General features: G+C 43.8%; 1 pseudogene; it reads right to left on the bottom strand.

Annotated features, from left to right (window-relative positions):
- Positions 1 to 10023: 10023 nt before the first annotated feature.
- LOC124664586 lies at positions 10024 to 10945 on the bottom strand (annotated as a pseudogene).
- Between the last annotated feature and the right edge of the window lie 3902 nt (positions 10946 to 14847).

Below are 14847 nucleotides of genomic sequence, written 5' to 3'. Positions count from 1 at the left end.
CTTGTGTTTGTTTCAAATAACTTTGCTAGCCTAAACCTTGTATCGAGAGGGAATACTTCTCATGCATCCAAAATCCTTGAGCCAACCACTATGCCATTTGTGTCCACCATACCTACCTACTACATGGTATTTCTCCGCCATTCCAAAGTAAATTGCTTGAGTGCTACCTTTAAATTTCCATCATTCTCCTTTACAATATATAGCTCATGGGACAAATAGCTTAAAAACTATTGTGGTATTGAATATGTACTTATGCACTTTATCTCTTATTAAGTTGCTTGTTGTGCGATAACCATGTTCCTGGGGACGCCATCAACTCTTTGTTGAATATCATGTGAGTTGCTATGCATGTTCGTCTTGTCTGAAGTAAGGGCGGTTTTCACAAACAAATAGTTTGAGTATGCATACTGTTAGAGAAGAACATTGGGCCGCTAACTGAAGCCATGAATCATGGTGGAAGTTTCAGTTTGGACATAAAACCTCAATCTCTTATGAGAATATTAACTGTTGTTGGATGCTTAAGCATTAAAAGAGGAGTCCATTATCTGTTGTCTATGTTGTCCCGGTATGGGTGTCTAAGTTGAAGAATGATCAAAAGCGAGAAATCCAATGCGAACTTTCTCCTTAGACCCTTGTACGAGCGGCATAGAGGTACCCCTTTGTGACACTTGGTTGAAACATATGTTATGCAATGATAATCCGTGTTAATCCAAGCTAATTAGGACAAGGTGCGGGCACTATTAGTATACTATGCATGAGGCTTGCAACTTGTAAGATATAATTTACATAACTCATATGCTTTATTACTACCGTTGACAAAATTGTTTCATGTTTTCAAAATAAAAGCTCTAGCACAAATATAGCAATCGATGCTTTCCTCTTTGAAGGACCATTCTTTTACTTTTATGTTGAGTCAGTTCACCTATTTCTCTCCACCTCAAGAAGCAAACACTTGTGTGAACTGTGCATTGATTCTTACATACTTGCATATTGCATTTGTTATATTACTCTATGTTGACAATTATCCATGAGATATACATGTTACAAGTTGAAAGCAACCGCTGAAACTTAATATTCCTTTATGTTGCTTCAATACCTTTACTATGAATTTATTGCTTTATGAGTTAACTCTTATGCAAGACTTATTGATGCTTGTCTTGAAGTACTATTCATGAAAAGTCTTTGCTTTATGATTCAGTTGTTTACTCATGTCATTACCATTGTTTTGATCGCTGCATTCATTACATATGCTTACAATAGTATGATCAAGGTTATGATGGCATGTCACTCCAGAAATTATCTTTGTTATCGTTTACCTGCTCGGGACGAGCAGAACTAAGCTTGGGGATGCTGATACGTCTCCGACGTATCGATAATTTCTTATGTTCCATGCTACATTATTGATGATATCTACATGTTTTATACACATTATATGTCGTATTTATGCATTTTCCGGCACTAACCTATTAACAAGATGCCGAAGAGCCGATTCTTTGTTTCTGCTGTTTTTGGTTTCAGAAATCCTAGTAAAGAAATATTCTCGGAATTGGACGAAATCAACGCCCAGGGTCCTATTTTTCCACGAAGCTTCCAGAAGACCGAAGATGAAACGAAGTGGGGCCACGAGGCGGCCAGACAACAGGGCGGTGCGGCCCAGGAGCTGGCCGCGCGGCCCTGGCGTCTGGGCCCCTCGTGACGCCCCTTGACCTACCTCTTCGTCTACTTAAAGCCTCCGTGACGAAACCCCCAGTACCGAGAGCCACGATACGGAAAACCTTGCGAGACGCCGCCGCCGCCAATCCCATCTCGGGGATTACGGAGATCACCTCCGGCACCCTGCCGGAGAGGGGATTCATCTCCCGGAGGACTCTTCACCGCCATGGTCGCCTCCGGAGTGATGAGTGAGTCATTCACCCCTGGACTATGGGTCCATAGCAGTAGCTAGATGGTTGTCTTCTCCTCATTGTGCTTCATTGTTAGATCTTGTGAGCTGCCTAACATGATCAAGATCATCTATCTGTAATACTATATGTTGTGTTTGTCGGGATCCGATGGATAGAAAATACTATGTTATGGTTATTATCAAGTTATTACCTATGTGTTGTTTATGATCTTGCATGCTCTCCGTTATTAGTAGAGGCTCTGGCCAAGTTTTTGCTCTTAACTCCAAGAGGGAGTATTTATGCTCGATAGTGGGTTCATGCCTCCATTAAATGCAGGACGGTGACGAAAGTTCTAAGGTTGTGGATGTCGTTGTTGCCACTAGGGATAAAACATTGATGCTATGTCTAAGGATGTAGTTATTGATTACATTACGCACCATACGTAATGCAATTGTGCATTGTTTGCAACTTAATACTTGGAAGGAGTTCGGATGATAACCTGAAGGTGGACTTTTTAGGCATAGATGCATGTTCGGATAGCGGTCTATGTACTTTGTCGTAATGCCCAATTAAATCTCACTATATTTATCATATCATGTATGTGCATTGTTATGCCCTCTCTATTTGTCAATTGCCCGATTGTAATTTGTTCACCCAACATGCTTTTATCTTATGGGAGAGACACCTCTAGTGAACTGTGGACCCCGGTCCTATTCTTTACATCGCATACAATCTACTGCAATTGTTCTTTACTGTTTTCTGCGCAAACAATCATCTTCCACACAATACGGTTAATCCTTTGTTACGGCAAGCCGGTGAGATTGACAACCTCAGCTGTTTCGTTGGGGCAAAGTACTTTGGTTGTGTTGTGCGGGTTCCACGTTGGCGCCGGAATCCCTGGTGTTGCGCCGCACTACATCCCGCCGCCATCAACCTTCAACGTGCTTCTTGGCTCCTCCTGGTTCGATAAACCTTGGTTTCTTTCTGAGGGAAAACTTGCTGCTGTGCGCATCATACATTCCTCTTGGGGTTCCCAACGAACGTGTGAGTTACACGCCATCAGGTACCTCTATGCCGCCTGTACAAAGGTCTAAGGAGAAAGCTCGCATTTGGATTTCTCGCTTTTGATTATTCTCAACTTAGACATCCATACCGGGACAACATAGACAACAGATAATGGACTCCTCTTTAATGCATAAGCATGTAGCAACAATTAATGTTCTCATATGAGATTGAGGATATATGTCCAAAACTGAAACTTCCACCATGATTCATGGCTTTAGTTAGCGGCCCAATGTTCTTCTCTAACAATATGCATGCTCTAACCATTAAATGAGTGGTAAATCTCCCTTACTTCAGACAAGACGGACATGCATAGCAACTCACATGATATTCAACAAAGAGTAGTTGATGGCGTCCCCAGGAATATGGTTATCGCACAACAAGCAACTTAATAAGAGATAAAGTGCATAAGTACATATTCAATACCACAATAGTTTTTAAGACTATTTTGTCCCATGAGCTATATATTGCAAAGGCGAATGATGGAAATTTTAAAGGTAGCACTCAAGCAATTTACTTTGGAATGGCGGAGAAATACCATGTAGTAGGTAGGTATGGTGGACACAAATGGCATAGTGGTTGGCTCAAGGATTTTGGATGCATGAGAAGTATTCCCTCTCGATACAAGGTTTAGGCTAGCAAGGTTATTTGAAACAAACACAAGGATGAACCGGTGCAGCAAAACTCACATAAAAGACATATTGTAAACATTATAAGACTCTACACCGTCTTCCTTGTTGTTCAAAACTCAATACTAGAAATTATCTAGACTTTAGAGAGACCAATTATGCAAACCAAATTTTAGCAAGCTCTATGTATTTCTTCATTAATGGGTGCAAAGTATATGATGCAAGAGCTTAAACATGAGCACAACAATTGCCAAGTATCACATTATCCAAGACATTTTACCAATTACTACATGTAGCATTTTCTGTTTCCAACCATATAACAATGAACGAAGCAGTTTCAACCTTCGCCATGAACATTAAAAGTAAAGCTAAGAACACATGTGTTCATATGCAACAACGGAGCGTGTCTCTCTCCCACAGAACCATGTATTTATTCAGAGAATGAAAATAACAAAACGAAAATAAAAGCACACAGACGATCCAAGTAAAGTACATAAGATGTGACCGAATAAAAATATAGTTTCAAGAGAAATGACCTGATAAGTTGTCGATGAAAAAGGGGATGCCTTGGGCATCCCCAAGCTTAGATGCTTGAGTCTTCTTAAAATATGCATGGATGAACCACGGGGGCATCCCCAAGCTTAGACTCTTCACTCTTCTTGATCATAGTATATCATCCTCCTCTCTTGACCCTTGAAAACTTCCTCCACACCAAACTTAAAACAAACTCATTAGAGGGTTAGTGCATAATCAAAAATTCACATGTTCAGAGGTGACACAATCATTCTTAACACTTGTGGACATTGCCCAAAGCTACTGGAAGGTAATGGAACAAATAAATCCACCCAACACAGCGAAAGAAGCAATGCGAAATAAAAGGCAGAATCTGTCAAAACAGAACAGTCCGTAAAGACGAATTTTATTGAGGCACCAGACTTGCTCAAATGAAAATGCCCAAATTGAATTAAAGTTGCGTACATATCTGAGGATCACGCACGTAAATTGGCAGATTTTTCTGAGCTACCTACAGAGAATTAGGCCCAGATTCGTGACAGCAAGAAATCTGTTTCTGCGCAATAATCCAAATCTAGTATGAACCTTACTATCAAAGACTTTACTTGGCACAACAATGCAACAAAATTAAGATAAGGAGAGGTTGCTACAGTAGTAACAACTTCCAAGACTCAAATATAAAACAAAGTTACTGTAGCAAAATAAACACATGGGTTATCTCCCAAGAAGTGCTTTCTTTATAGCCATTAAGATGGGCTCAGCAGTTTTAATGATGCACTCGCAAGAAATAGTAGTTGAAGCAAAAGAGAGCATCAAGAGGCAAATTCAAAACAAATTTAAGTCTAACATGCTTCCTATGCATAGGAATCTTGTAAATAAACAAATTCATGAAGCATGATGCAACAAGCATAGAAGGATAAAACAAGTGCAGCTTCAAGATTTTCAGCAAAAAGAGAGGTGTTTTAGTAACATGAAAATTTCTACAACCATATTTTCCTCTCTCATAATAATATCCAGTAGCATCATGAGCAAACTCAATAATATAACTATCAAATGAAACATTCTTATCATGAGTCTCATGCATAAAATTATTACTCTCCACATAAGCATAATCAATTTTATTAGTTGTAGTGGGAGCAAATTCAACAAAGTAGCTATCATTATTATTCTCATCATCAAGTGTAGGAGGCATAGTATAATCACAATCAAAATTTACTCTCCATAGTAGGTGGCACCAAAAGACCACTATCATTATAATCATCATAAATAGGAGGCAAAGTATCATCAAAGAAAATTTTCTCCTCAATGCTTGGGGGACTAAAAATATCATGCTCATCAAAGCCAGCTTCCCCAAGCTTAGAATTTTCCATATCATTAGCAACAATGGTGTTCAAAGCGTTCATACTAATATGTTCCATAGGTTTTTTAATTTTCGCATCAAACCATCCATGTCTTAAATCAGGAAATAGAATAAGAAGCTCATTGTTGTCCATTATGCCTAACTAGTGTAAACAAGAAACAAAAAGATGCAATTGCGGGATCTAAAGGAAATAGCTTCGAGCACACACACAACGGCGCCGAGAAAAGTACTTTACACGGGACCGGAGTATGAGAGCCTTTTACCTTTCCTCCCCGGCAACGGCGCCGAGAAAAGTGCTTGATGTCTACGGGTGCTTCTATTCTTGTAGACGGTGTTGGGCCTCCAAGAGCGAGAGGTTTGTAGAACAGCAGCAAGTTTCCCTTAAGTGGATCACCCAAGGTTTATCGAACTCGGGGAGGAAGAGGTCAAAGATATCCCTCTCATGCAACCCTGCAACCACAAAGCAAGAAGTCTCTTGTGTCCCCAACACACCTAATAGGTGCACTAGTTCGGCGAAGAGATAGTGAAATACAAGTGGTATGAATGAATATGAGCGGTAGTAACGGCGCCGAGAAAAGTGCTTGCTGGCGTGCGATTGATGGTAGTAATATTGCAGGAAGTAAAGATGCGAGTAAAACGGTAAACAAGCGGCGATAGCGATATTTAGGAACAAGGCCTAGGGATCATACTTTCACTAGTGGACACTCTCAACATTGATCACATAACGAGAATAAATAGATAGATGCTAGACTCTACACCCTCTTGTTGGATGATGAACACCACTAAGCGTGTAGGATTACACGAACCCTCAATGCCGGAGTTAACAAGCTCCACAATATTCAATGTTCATATTTAAATAACCTTAGAGTGCATAACGAGATCAACATAACCAAACCAAGTACTAACATAGCATGCACCACTGTCACCTTCACACTACGAAAGGAGGAATAGATCACATCAATACTCTCATAGCAATAGTTAACTTCATAATCTACAAGAGATCACAATCATAGCCTACGCCAAGTACTACACGATGCACACACTTGTCACCATTACACCGTGCGGGAGGAATAAACTACTTTAATAACATCACTAGAGTAGCACACGAGATATATTGTGATACAAAACACATTGCAATCATAAAGAGATATAAATAAGCACTTCACTATGCCATTCATAACGGTGAATAAGTATTACGTGAAATATAGCCTAAGAGACCCACACGGTGCACACACTTGTCACCTTTACACACGTGGGACAAGGAGTCTCCGGAGATCACATAAGTAAAATCCACTTGACTAGCACAATGACATCTAGATTACAAGCATCATCATATGAATCTCAATGATGTAAGGCAGCTCATGAGATTATTGTATTGAAGTACATAGGAGAGAGATGAACCACATAGCTACCGGTACAGCCCCGAGCCTCGATGGAGAACTACTCCCTCCTCATGGGAGACAGCAGCGTTGATGAAGATGGCGGTGGTGTCGATGGAGAAGCCTTCCGGGGGCACTTCCCCGTCCCGGCGGCGTGCCGAAACAGAGACTCCTGTCCCCCAGATCTTGGCTTCGCGATGGCGGCGGCTCTGGAAGGTTTTCTCTGGTTTCGTCGAACGTGTCGAGGTTTTTAGGCCAGGGACCTTTATATAGGCGAAGAGGCGGAGTCGGGGGGTCGACGAGGCCACGACACACTAGGGGGGCGCGGCCAAGGCCTGGGCCGCGCCACCCTGTCGTCTAGGGCCCACAGGGCCCTCCTCTGGCGGCTCTCGGGTGTTCTGGAAGCTTCATGCAATCCTAAGACTCTGGGCGTTGATTTCGTCCAATTCCGAGAATATTTCCTTACTAGGATTTCTGAAACCAAAAACAGCAGAAAACAGGAATTGGCACTTCGGTATCTCGTCAATAGGTTAGTTCCGGAAAACGCATAATAATGACATAAAGTATGCATAAAACATGTAGATATCATCAATAATGTGGCATGGAACATAAGAAATTATCGATACGTCGGAGACGTATCAAGGACAAACAAGGTTATATGATGAAAGTGCAAATTAAAATGGAAGAAAATTACTAGCCAAGTAACCATGGAAAATTTGGCATCCTTGACATGTCCAATTTCTTGCGTGCCTTGTGGCTCAAACGGCCATGGGTTGCTTGGAAGGACCCACATAGAGCTTGGACCGCATTGGACAATCCGTGCAATAATGATGGTATGGGTTTATCTATACGGTCGCTATGATCATGGTTGGGGATGGTAGCATCAGTTAGTTATGTAATTCCCCTTGGGTTGATGGTTGCAATCCCAGGGACATTGCACGGTGCATTGTTTTCCCTCTTCAAGGACAACAAGAAAAGTATCAAGTAAGCCTTCAGAATATATAATAGATCGATCAACTAAATATCGACAATGAAATCAACTTATAAACTATGATTTATTAGTATGTTCAACTTGTCAAGGGAATTTTGGATAACCTTTCGAGTTCACTCGCAATGGAGCCTACTTCGCTTCCTTCGCTTACATGGCGCATTTTATTGGCACCATTACCTCCAATATACCAGATCTTGTTTGGAAATGATGGGTTTCGTCAAAATAGCGCTATGCAGTGTTTCTCATGATGGGACAGATGCCGAGGAGAAAGGTGTGGCTTCAGGTTATATCATATACATGGAAACCTTTAAATTTGTTATTATCTTGCATTTGATGATTCGATTGCTTGGTTTAACAAATGGTTTGTCAAACGCATTGCAATCGAAAGATCAGAATATAGTGAGCCCCATGAATATGATTGTCTCAGTGAAAAATGCATTGCAGAAATTGAGAGATGATGGATGGGAGCCTATATTGCTTGCTGCTACTAACTTTTGTGGTGCAAGAAATATTACAGTACCAAATATGGATGATAACATTGCAGCTAGGGGTTACCCAAGGAGCTCACGCAAGATGGTTACTTGCTTGCATCATTACAAGGTAGAAATCTTTAATGAGGTGCTTGATAGAAACATAGTTGAGATGAATCATAGATTTTCTGAAGCTTCTACACGCCTATTATTGTGCACTGCATGCCTTGATCCTAGATACGCATTCAACAACTTTGATAATGATATGCTAGTTGATCTTGCAACCATGTACTCTGCTGATTTCTCTTCACATGATTGTTCTCTATTGGTTGGTGAACTGGACATATATGTTGATGTGATGAAGAGAAGTCCTAATTTCATAGCTTGTGACAGTTTGAGTGATCTTGCTCTCAAGTTGGTTCAGAAGAGATACCATGAGACCTTTCCATTGGTATACCGCCTTATTACACTTGCTTTGACATTACCTGTGGCAACAACATCAGTTGAGAGGGTTTTCTCGGCGATGAATATTATAAAATCATCTCTTCGGAACAAGATAGGAGATGATTGGCTCAATGATTTGATGATTTGCTAAGTTGAGAAAGATATATTTGCTAAAATTGATGACAAGAAGATTATGCTACGTTTCCATTCCTATAACAACCGTAGAGGTCATCTTCCGCGGGGCTTTCGTCTTCCAAGCTTAGATACAACTTAATGGTATGATACTATCTTACCAAAATGTAGCTCTATTTTGGTGTTCTTGTTTTTTATAGTCATTTTGTTGTTCTACTTGATGAAATATGCAAATTGAATATGTTTGGACCTTTTTTGTTGAATACATTTGCTCTTTTCTGTCAAAAAAAAAATTAGAGCTTAGTTTCAACCCCCTCAGTTTAATTTTTAGCTCCGCCAGTGTCCTCAAGTCTCGGCTTCCATGCCATTCTCCAAGTCTGGTACGGCCATCTCCGACAATTCGTTCAATGGAGTTTGCCAGGTCAGCCTTCCGAAACACTACACTCCGGCCAGATCAATAAAAACATGCAACAAGCAGTTCTATATCATGGCGTTAGAGGGATCCTAGGACCGCCTCCTTTATTCAAGCCGAGCTAGCTGCCACCACGCCACAGCCAGCTTCCAGCGGGACAAATGCCATAATGCCAGGAGACTGGGCCACCACCACCAAGGCCAACGATGGCGGCATCACCACCGTGCCAATCCATTGTGCAGCCCGTCGCCCATAACCGCGGTCATGAATTTTAAGTACCATCACGTTTCCTTGTTTGGTTTTACTTTAACCAAGTTCCAGATTTCAACGTTGGCCAGAATCACGCAGGCTTCAGTTCCACCGAATGAGTGCGAGAGTACTGAAGAACACGAGATACATTATGATCGATAGCTCTCCTAGAATGGAAACAGGTGAGTAGATGACATTAGCAAACATAGCATCTCCGGTATCACAATTTGAACATTCGGTGTTGCAGTTCAATCGTCACAGATTGATGCAGGTAGTACGTTACATTACAAGGAATCAAACTAAAAGATAGCCACGTCCATACAGAAATTGAACTAGACAGACAAAGCAGCAGATCATTCTAACCGAACTGAAGTGAAATTAGAAGGTTGCAACTTGCAAATACAGGTAAATTAAACTACTACTCGGATTGGAACAACAATGCAAAGGGATTCCACTCCTCTATCGCTTGACAGCCTCCATCGATCAGGTGAACAGAGTGTCAATCATCTGATGGATAGGGTCCGTCCTGCAGTGAAGTGAAGAACATGATTTGGATCATGCAAGTGTAGGGAGAATCACAAGGATGGACAAATCTGGTATGTGCACGTACGTACCTCAGATATGTATGCGCGTTTGTCGGTGAAGTCGGAGAGGCTGGCGACCTTCTCGGGGTCGAGGAAGCTGGAGAGGAGGGCGACGGCGAGGTCGATGTGCTTGACGGCGAGGCTCGCGAGGGAGCACCCGCGGTGGAGGTAGGTGAGCGCCTGGTCCAGGTCGATGCTGCCTTTTGCGCGAGGGGCCTTGCCAGCGGCGGCGACGGAGCGCCGGGCCGGGGCTGCCGGGAGCGGGCTGGGGAGGCCGTTCTTGGCGAAGTGCTGGAAGGCTGCGGAGACCGGGTCGTCTGAGTACCCGACCATCATGCCGCTGAACTCCGTGGCGTCGCCGGTGACGTTGGGCGGCCGCTCGCCGATGAGGAGCTCGATGCAGCGGGGGATGTGGTGCTAGTCCTGGGCCAGCTTGACGGCGTTGAAGGTAAGATTGACGAGGGCCAAGGCCTCCGTCTGGGTGGTCGGGCGCGCGGGGAAGCCCAGCGCGATCAGCACGTCGTAGAGCTGCTCGTTGCGGATGAAGATGAGGGCGGGATTGAAGGCGCGGCGGGCGCCGCCCTTGGCTGCCAGCTCGAGGCAGGAGATGAGCATACGAGCGCCGGCCTCGATGCCGACGAAGTAGACCTTGAAGAGGTTGGAGGCGAGCTCCTTGACCCACTCCGCGTCGTCGTCGCCGCCGGCGCTCCGCTGCTGCTGCAGCCGGCGCCGGAGCTGCACGAGGCGGTCGCGCTGGGGCCGGAGGTTCTTCGCGGCGAGCATGGCCTGCATGAGCACGCCCCCGAGCTCCTTCTTGCTCACCTGTCCTCCATCCATGGCCGCCGCTTCTTCTCGCCGAGTTGAGTTAGGGAGTCAAGGGAGAAGGTCAAGAAGGCAAGCAAAATGGAAACTGACACCCGTGGAATGGTCTCAATGGCAGCGAGCGCCATGTCAAGGCTGCAAGCTTTGACAGCTCAAAAAAACAAGGCTGCAAGCTTTGCAGGCGATGGGCTCAGCATGCTGGGCCCATGAAGACCGCCACCATTGCTTCCTCTTGACCGTGGCTTCCGTGTTCCCTCCGCCATCTACACTGTAGCTACGATACATTTCTCTCTGCGAGATTATTTGAAAGTGGTACGGAGTATAATTCTTATTTAAGATTGTACGAGTACACAATGTATCTACATACATCTAAATCAGGACAAAAAAATGTATAGATACGGTTAAATTTCGACAAAATTATGAAAAGAGAGAGTAGAGAACATTTAAAATGGAGTGACAGCTCCGTTCCATAAAGCAAGATACATGTATGTTTAATTAGTCAACAATAAACGTGTTATAAGTTAAATCGATCTTATAGAAAAAATAATATTACAATGTTTAACAAATACACTATGGAAGTATATTCTATCGTGGATGTATAGATATTAACTTGGTATTATAGATGTTTATATAAAATACACTATGAACGTATATTCTATGGTGGCCTTCAATGTGTTTCTCTATGCCCATGTTCTTTAGTCAAGTAATCATTTCTAAAAAAATTGTTTGAGTTTTTCAAATTGAATTATGTAAGCATAAAATCTTAACTAAGTTTAGCAAACATCTTTAAAATTATACTTCCTTGATGACAATATGACACTAATCTATAATGGTACTCATTTGCCATACTTCGAAGTTGTTCGTTAGCTTTGAACCTAATATATTTGTTCACATAACATTTTTTTGTTGAACCTATCCTTATATTTAGATGTCAACCACATTTTACATTTCATACTAGCATGTAGCCAAAAAAATTAGAAAATCATTTTTTCTATATATTTATTTGTCATTACTTATCGAGATGATATTAGTGTTTTTTAAATATTATTACTATTATTTTCGTTAATTCCACAAATATTGTGTGATTTTGATTTTATTTCAAAAAAATACGGCGTCGGGCTAGAAAATCAAGGTTCCTTTTAGGCTCGGCTAACCCGATAGGACAAGATTCCTTGAGTCCACCCATCGACAAAACATTTTCAGGCTGGCCGAACCTGACTAGGGCTTGTCTAGCTGTCTGAGAGGGCTAGGACATCCAGACCAGGCCCACTCAGGTTGGCCAACCCAACCATGCCCAGTCGGGTTTGGCCAGCTGGGCCTGTTCTGTTGTTGGGGGTTGGGGTTGGGGAGGGGGCTAGAAATCTTGGTCTCTCGGGTTAGCTCAGGCCGAGAGGTCCTTTCCAGGATTCTCTAGCTGGACGTCGTAATGTTATTGAAAAAGTTCAAAATCACACAATGTTTGTGAAATTAACGATTTTTTTTCAAAAGTATCTGCGATGGTTTTATATACTTAATTTATTTCGTGTTCATGTTTACTCCCTCTGAGCAAATGCATGTGACACCGTTGTTTTCGTGTTTTCATTTTAACAAATGATACATGTGTTATAAAAATTATATCATTACAAATTTTATTAGAATATGAATTCAATGTTGCAACATTCATAACATACAATCTATACTTTCACTATAAAATCTATGGTCAAAGTTAAACATCTAAACTGACCCAGGCGTCATCTCGTGCGCAGCTATAGCGACCATAGTTGTTTCTACGTAGGCTCCTCGCCGCACCCTACTGCACCCCTCGAACATCACATAATGGGCCAATAAAATATTAAACGATTAGACTAATGTACCGTATAAAATTAATGATGATGAAGTGTTCATACATAATGGTATTTTTGAACATTTAAAATAAGTGTCTTAACTTTTTCTAAATACAGATATATCTACAACTAAAATATATCTAGAAACATTCGAATCTAGACAAAAGTAAGACACTTATTTTTGAATGGACCCACAAAGCTAGTACTACAAAGTACAAATGTGTGTTCCTTATTAGTTTTGCAGGACCAGGGGCACATTACCAAATTGAATCTGCCCATATATTCCAAAAAAAATCCTCATAATGCGTTTATAGTAAATTGTGTTTTCCCAAAGTTCATTTCTAAATACATTTCGTGGCGTGAAAATTTCCATGAAATATCGTTAAAAAAAGAAACATTTCCCTTTTGAACCTCTTGAATGCTTTAATCAGAAAAGAAATTTTATCTTGCTATCTCAAAATGAAGAGGGAATTGCGTCTTGTAGTGCTGAGCCACTGGTGCTGGTACCGCAGGGCGCAAGTTGCACGCAAACGACGGACTCCCGGTCAAACGGAGGCCTGGTGGGCCCGGACTGCAGGACCCCATCGTCTGCAGCGAGCAGGAGTTTTCTGTCGCGACTTCCTATTGCACACGAGGTTCAAAGGAATCAAAGCAGAGGAGCTCGAAGGGTCTTCTCCTTCCTCACAGATACACAGAGAGAGGACAAGCCACGAAGAAGCTGCGGCCATGAATGGACCCGTGAGCGAGCCGGATATGGCGGGCATCCTCGTGCATGCCAAGCTGGCCGCCAAGAACGTCCGGGCCCAATGCGACCGCCTCCTGCAGTTCCAGCTCCAGCTGCTGACCCCGGCTGCCGGCGACGGCGAGGATAACGCCGGCGCGGACCTGCCGGTCGAGGAGATCGCCTCCGGCCTCCTCGACGTCTGCTACAGCCGCATCGAGATGGGCGCCCGCAGCCTCGCCACGTGCTTCAAGCTGGCGGTCAAGAGCGGCCTGCACCCCTCGCTGCCGCTCTACTTTGGGGAGATCCCGGACGAGGAGCTGTTCGACTGCCTCCTCACGCTGCGCCTGCCCCGCCGCCCGGTCACCCAGTTCCAGGCCATGGCGCGCGTGGAGGCCGCCTACTACGCCGTCAAGTGTATCCAGGAGCACTTTCTCCCCCGCTGCGTCGAGCACCTCGGCTACCCGTACTTGGTGTACGCCGCCAGCGACGACAACGACGACACGGAAGACAGCCTCCCGGACACCGGCGACGATTGCTCGCAGGACGGCGAGATTGGCCTGTCACTGCCAGAACCAGTCACCACCGAGCACCTCGCCGAGACCGGCATGCCGGACCCGGCCGTCGCCCTCGTCACAGAGGACCTCGCCAAGATCGGCCTCTCGGACGCGGTCGCCGCCGCCGCCGAGAACCTCGCCAAGATCGGCCTGCCTGACCCGCACGCTGCCGCCACGGAGCCCACGGAGAACGACGGCCTCCCCGCCCCCGCCGCCTCCGCCACTGGCGAGACCCCGCAGGCGGCAAGCATCGACCTGGACCAGGCTCGCACCTACCTCAACCGCGCCTGCACCCTCGCGAGACTCGCCGCGAAGAGCATCGACCTCGCCGTCACCACCATCTCCAGCTTCGCCGACGCCAAGGAGGTCGCAGCAATCTACAACTTCGTCGACCGACTTAGTTATACCTAGTAACCTTCACGCAGCAGAGGCAGGAAGAAGATAAAAGGCATCTATTAGCCCCTATCAGATCAATCTAGCTACTTTTATTCACTCACTTCACTTCATCGAGGATGTCGAGCGATCTTGCGATGTTGATTGATTCAAGCCAGCTCTTAGGAATTGTTTGTTAAGTTCATGCGTACTTTCAGTTAAGTTCAGTTCAGTTCAGTTAGATTTGTGTGCTGCTATTCATCTTGGCTACCTTAATTATCTTCGAATTGAATGTACTATCATCTTTGCAGCATGAACCACACACTTATGAGTGTTTTTTTTTAGTGAGGCAATTTGCTGCAGAATATCGTTGAAACAATTGAACACCCACAGGCCATAGCTGCCACCTTCCATGATATCTCTGTCTACGTTCCTGGACTAGTA

This window comes from Lolium rigidum, chromosome 6, assembly GCF_022539505.1.
Source record: "Lolium rigidum isolate FL_2022 chromosome 6, APGP_CSIRO_Lrig_0.1, whole genome shotgun sequence".
Lineage (NCBI taxonomy): Eukaryota > Viridiplantae > Streptophyta > Magnoliopsida > Poales > Poaceae > Lolium > Lolium rigidum.
This window is presented reverse-complemented; position numbering and strand designations above follow the sequence as displayed.